Genomic DNA, 6,000 nt, shown 5'->3' on the forward strand with positions numbered 1-6,000 from the left:
TTTCGTATATCAAAAGACAAAATTACGAATGGTCCACCACTCTCAGTACTTGTACTATTTACATAGGTGAGGTGGAGAATATAAAATGACTCCTATTGTTATTAATATGCAAAGGAACTATAAGCAAAGTTTGCTAAAGACAAATATCAAATGTATCTAAATAAAATATGTATGCTTTCTACAGTGTGAAAACTATTGATAGATCCGACCAAATGCCTATAATTACGACAAATTTACAGCCGAAATCTAATTGTACAAGTGATTCAAACAGCCAGTCAGAACTCGTCATACCTTGGACTAGATACCGTAGTTTACTTCAAGGTGGGCGTGTAAATTTGACACAAACAATCTACTGTGACCACTTTCACATGGGCGTAAGAAAACAAAACGCATGTCCAACTCGCTGCCCTCTGAGAACATGCGGCCCAGTCCTTGAACTTGTGCTGCTCGCGACCACGTAGGCAATCCTTTTGACAATATGCATTTTAATTAATATGCATAATTAAAGATAAGGAACTGTTCTTGCACGTGTGACCCCCGATCGTAACCTTTTTATCTATTTTGCCCCCACCCCACACCAGCCATAAAAGGTTTTATTTTATGTCCCTGCTTTACACAATACATTTTTAACAAACGAGACAAATAAATCTACGTTATGGTAACAAACTTAGGTAAACTTTGACAAAGTTGACCATAATCACCCATCCCACCTCTGGACATCCCACTCATCCCCACCACCGTTGTGTGAAGTTATTTCTTCCTAAAGCCATAAACACAACATGTATGGCTGAAAGTCAGAGTTCATACTCTTTGTAAATTATGTCCTATGCCCCCAAAGTTCAGTCCTTGCTCCATTCTTGTTCTGGTTTATATTCATGACGTTAATATTAACATATTTTCGGAAGAATCTGTTATTTACCTACCTCAGACAACATCATAGAAGCAAGAAACGTACTAAATGACTTTTGTAGTTTGGTGAGATGGGAACAAGAGTGGCCAATAAAATTTATTCATAAACACAAACTCCAACAGCTTATTTTACAAACATGTGATAGAAGACAATAAACAAAAACGGAAAGAATATATCAGAGAAAATATTACCTGTATTTACACATTAGAATCTAGAAGTCCTACTGTATCATGTGTATACAGATATTTTGACATAATGTCAAGTATTACTCTCACGTTTGCAATATAATGTATAAGCTATAATCTACTGTCTTGGAAATATTACCGCGGCTATGCGTTTGATGTCTAAAGATTTCCGCAGGCTAGTGTTAAACTCTTAGGCAATGTTACCGTGACCCGCCAGAGACCGAAAACTTGAGTTGGCGAAGGCGACCGCTCGCATCAATTGCAGCGGCGTGCCGTATCACACCTATGTATTACAACTTAATCCTATGATCAGAGGGAAGCCCGCGGGGTGAAAGAGGCGTGTTCTATCCGTACCCACGTTGACCGACAGCGAGAGGGACATTGTCCGCTAAGTTTGATTGGATCGGTTCAATATCCAATCGGAATTGAGATAGGGGGCGTGATTACTATTCCGATTTGAATAATAACTTTCCGAACTTGTAAGTAAAAAGTGAGTTTCGCCTGGGAAGATTGCTAAGCAATAGGGTTACTACGAGAGAGCCACTCGTAATTTGTAGTAAATTCTAAGGAAAGAAAAGCTTCGAAAAGGTCAGCAAGTTATTTGCTCGATTTTTGCTGAATATTACGGCATCATAATTGTAATTATTTGTAGCATGTATACTTCATTACTAGCATCGTTTAGTATGTAGAATTACATTTGTAGTGCTTGGTTTTCATGCGTATTTGAGAAATGGGCTTTAGCTTACGTAGAGAATTATGTAGATTGTTAGCTTGTGGTCAGAATTAATTGTCTATTTCGATATTAGTTACTTCGTAGTAAACTGGTGCATTTATTTATGCGTTATGTTAGAATTTGCACATGCTTGAATTGTGAATTTGGAAAATGGGTTAAGTATGTAAGATTAGTTACTGTGGACGAATGCATATATCAGATCATGAATATTTTAATGTTTGTGTATTTTGAATGAGTTGGAAGGTAAAGAAATGCATCTGATTCTTGTGATATTGTTTAGCATAACATGATTAAGAATTGATGTGACAGAATGTATTGATGTGTGTATAAGACGTAATTGGTACCGTGCTGTATTTATAGGTTACTGCATTTGTATGGGAAAATATGAACGAGTTTTGGGATGGAATATTGCACGACCTTGGGAGTGAAGTACATCCTTCCGACAAAACGAGTTCATATTTTCCCATACAAAGGCAGTAACCTTTTTTTATATGCTCATTTTTTAAAATTCTACGTAAGGTTTAATTATATTAACACAATACACTACAATAAACAACGTAATTGAATGTATGCCGCATTCCAAACTAAATACACAAGCGCGTATTCATCATTACACAAATCGACTTTATTACTGCGCACATAACTCCGGCCAGATAAATTTGAACTTAGTCTCGCGCTCGACATAACTTTCGAACGAAAATGGCGTGTCTAGTTAAAATTGAAATTTGGAGTCATATTGTGAATGAATGTGCATTGCAACAACTTTTCCATTTGATCTGGAATGAATAGAGACAGGTATTTTTCTCGATTCTAGGAAATTTCGTGACTATTGAATGGATTTGTATGCGACGATTCCACATGAAATACATGAGATTTATTAAGCTAGGGAGAAGCGTGTTGACATCTGCAAATGTGTTTCTGTTTCTGTCATTGAATGTTTGAAATCATAATGTGGGGAAAATATGAAGTCTTTCAATTGCAATTATCAAAAAGACACTATGGAATTTAATGCTTATTTCATTTTGAGTGCAGTAAGGGGGATGCAGTTGCACTTATCATCGAAATTACAGCACAATTTCGAAATGTGTAATCCAGATTGAAAATCTATGACATGGCTCATGTAATTCGGATTTGCAGAATTAAGAAAATACATTTTGAGGAAATTCAGGATGTAAAAATGTAAGCATATTTTATTTTGCCATTCTTATCACCAGCTAAAGAAGAGAGTATATGACTTGTCACTTGTATGTTATTTGTAAGGACATTATCTTGCGTCTGTTATATAATGTAGCTAGCCTAAATCCGTAACATTGTATCAACGCGGAATGTGCCAAAGCTGCTGGTATGTGGCAGTCCACGAAACATCTGTTTTAGTTCATTCAGAAACAAATTTAAACAGCCACAACGTAAAGAGCCTCTTACGCGAGTGTACATGATTTGTGTACAAAATCAAAAATGCTGGCGTCTGCGTCCATTGTCTGTTTACAATAGAAAGTAGCACCTTTATGCACGTGAATGATATATATGTATTGTCCCGCGAGTTCAGTATCGGGTAATATTGAACGATTCTGACAATGTAAAGTTAACGGGGAAAAAATGAGCATGTAATAATATGGCGTTTGTTTTACCATACAAGGACGTATGGGTATCTCGATGGGAATGAATGCGTGACCGAAGAAATTTAATAGCCGTTATTCGATGATAGGCTGTGTGTAGTGTGAGATTAGAGGGCTAAGGGAACATATTGTACCGTCCTTGTGTTTTCACAGGAAGCTTTTATGGGGACACAAAAATTCGGGTTCGATTGAGTCCCGAGTCTTCAAGAGTTGGTGACGGAATTGAGACTAGCAGAAACAGTCGAAGTCGACGGAAGTCTAATCGGTGGAGAGAAGGTAGAGGAGGATGAAGAGGAGTCTGGAGGAGAAAGTGGAGTGAGGAGGAGAAAGAGTATAGAAAAGTCGAGGAGGACGAGGAGGAGGAAAATGAGTTTGGAGAAAGTCGGGGAGGAAGAGGAGAAGGAATTGGGAGAAATAAGAGAGAGAAGAATACCACAGATGAGTAGAAAACATGGACAGGTGGAAATCGATCTCACACTGCTAATCATATTCAAGTATTGTCCTTGATTAATTAGGCTGGTGACTTAAGGTGGGTATCAGTTTCTTTCCTAGGATGGCCGCTGATTGCCATCTGATTTTGAAATTTGTCGGTCTGCATTTGGATGTGTATGTGTGAAAGTTCGCACATGAATAACCCAAAAATGCGAAGCGATTTCAAAACGGAGTAAATCCGGTCTCTTGTTTGCTCTTGTAGCTACTGTACAGATCTTGATTTAGTAACTGGGACATGCATTTAATTGTGCTTAGAGATTATTATCGATTTGTACTTATATATATATATATATATATATATATATATATATATATATATATATATATATATATATATATCAGAAAAATTTAAAGTTTACCTCAAAAGTCCAAGATGATGTGGTATTCCGAGTAAACCTGAGTCTCCGTAAGACACACTCAATCCAGCTTATACTAATAGTTTCACAAGCTGATCTTTAAAACAGGCAAGTCTCTTTAATACAACGTGACAATTGGCTGATTGATGAGTCACTGCCATTACACAACGGAAATAATGTATTTATGGAAGGGGATTACAGCCTTAATTATATGCATGTATTTTCTATTCTTCCTTGATGTATTATTGTAAATGGCTTAAGGCAAGTGCTACTTTCGTAATTCTATCCATGTATATTGTATTCTTCATTGATTTAAATAATTGACGCAAGCTGTAAATGGCTACTTACAAGTATTTAGATCTACTTTCCTTCTGCGTCATTTTATCTTGCAATTTGCTAACTACTGAATTGATTTTTTAGTTTGTCGTATGGCATATGCTATGTCAGTTATTACAAGTTTTAATATTCTATTTATAAACTTGCTATATCACAAGTTAACAGACTGCACCTTCTAAACTCCTGATTATAATGTAGCATCAAGCACGTTGCAAATTAGCATCACGGAAGTTAGCATAAAATAATGCCTAATTATGACAACAGATGGCGCCGTGACACGTCAATGTCTTACATTACGACTACTCCCCTGACCCTAGCAACAAGAGATTATACCACTTAACGGCATGTTAGGGCGTCTTACTTAACATTTCCTTCGAATTATATTACCGCATTACAGTCAACTGATTCTTATAATATTAACATTCGAAAGAGAGGTGGCCTGCAAGAAGCACAAAACAAATTAAATGTATCAAATTATATACAATTATATGTACTTACAAACTGTTTTATTTCCGCTAACCCTTCCCACCCCATTTTTATTTGGACATCTTGTGGGTGTAATTTACCGTTACCGCACGGTGGCAGAATAGGGTAGCCGCTTACAATCAGGGTTTAAGGTCCTAATTTATTTATATATTCTCATTCAGAATCTTATCAAATTAAAGCATGTTTATTATTTTAGAGTGCAGTGCAAATTCTGCGTTTTGTATCAGTAATGACCTCATCTGGTTTGAGCAAATTATAAATAATTGCTCAGCATGGCCATACTTCTTCTTTCTTGTTTAGTCACAAGATGAGAGAGAGAGAGAGAGAGAGAGAGAGCACGTTACAGAGATGAAGATTCTATTTATTCTCTCATCATATATATATAAACTGCACATATAAATTTATATATGCTTATATATGTACGACATGGTTGATTATGCAATAGCCAGCAAGTATTTTCACTAATTGTCGTGACAAGTATCTCATATCTCCAATTTCAATTTCCAATTCTAATACAATAGCAAGAGGCAATGACTTGAAACAAGGACAGCACATACAAAGCATTTACTGTTGAATAGGTATATGCTACAAAAATATAAACTTATTTCATTATATAACAGTATGAAAAATATTTTCTATATCTAAACATAACGAACATTTCCATACAATTATGAGATGCTTTTTCCACAGATATCAAACTGGAAACTACATTTTTTAATTATTTAAAATAGTATTCATCTATCTATGAAGTGATATTTATAGTACAGATAAGATGACTGATTGTATGGTACCTCACTGATAAAACATTAGACTCCTTTGGTAGCAATTATAAAAATATAATATATTTAATACAAATAACGTTACTACCTCTACCAGTAACCAGTTC

At 35.8% G+C, this 6,000-nt stretch overlaps 1 protein-coding gene across 2 annotated transcripts in view; it reads right to left on the bottom strand.

Moving 5' to 3' along the window:
- The window catches only part of LOC149801444 (dehydrogenase/reductase SDR family member 1-like), an 86,345-nt gene extending 81,919 nt beyond the window's left edge, over nucleotides 1–4,426 (bottom strand). The window contains exon 1 of one of the 2 annotated variants that reach the window (XM_089955576.1): nucleotides 4,296–4,426. The gene's annotated coding sequence lies outside the window, so the exon portion shown is untranslated. The remainder of the gene's footprint in view (nucleotides 1–4,295) is intronic. The other variant, XM_089955573.1, reaches the window with a different exon arrangement.
- Nucleotides 4,427–6,000: the final 1,574 nt, after the last annotated feature.

The sequence above is a fragment of the Sinohyriopsis cumingii genome, chromosome 4, assembly GCF_028554795.1.
Source record: "Sinohyriopsis cumingii isolate HCF-2022 chromosome 4, ASM2855479v2, whole genome shotgun sequence".
NCBI lineage: Eukaryota > Metazoa > Mollusca > Bivalvia > Unionida > Unionidae > Sinohyriopsis > Sinohyriopsis cumingii.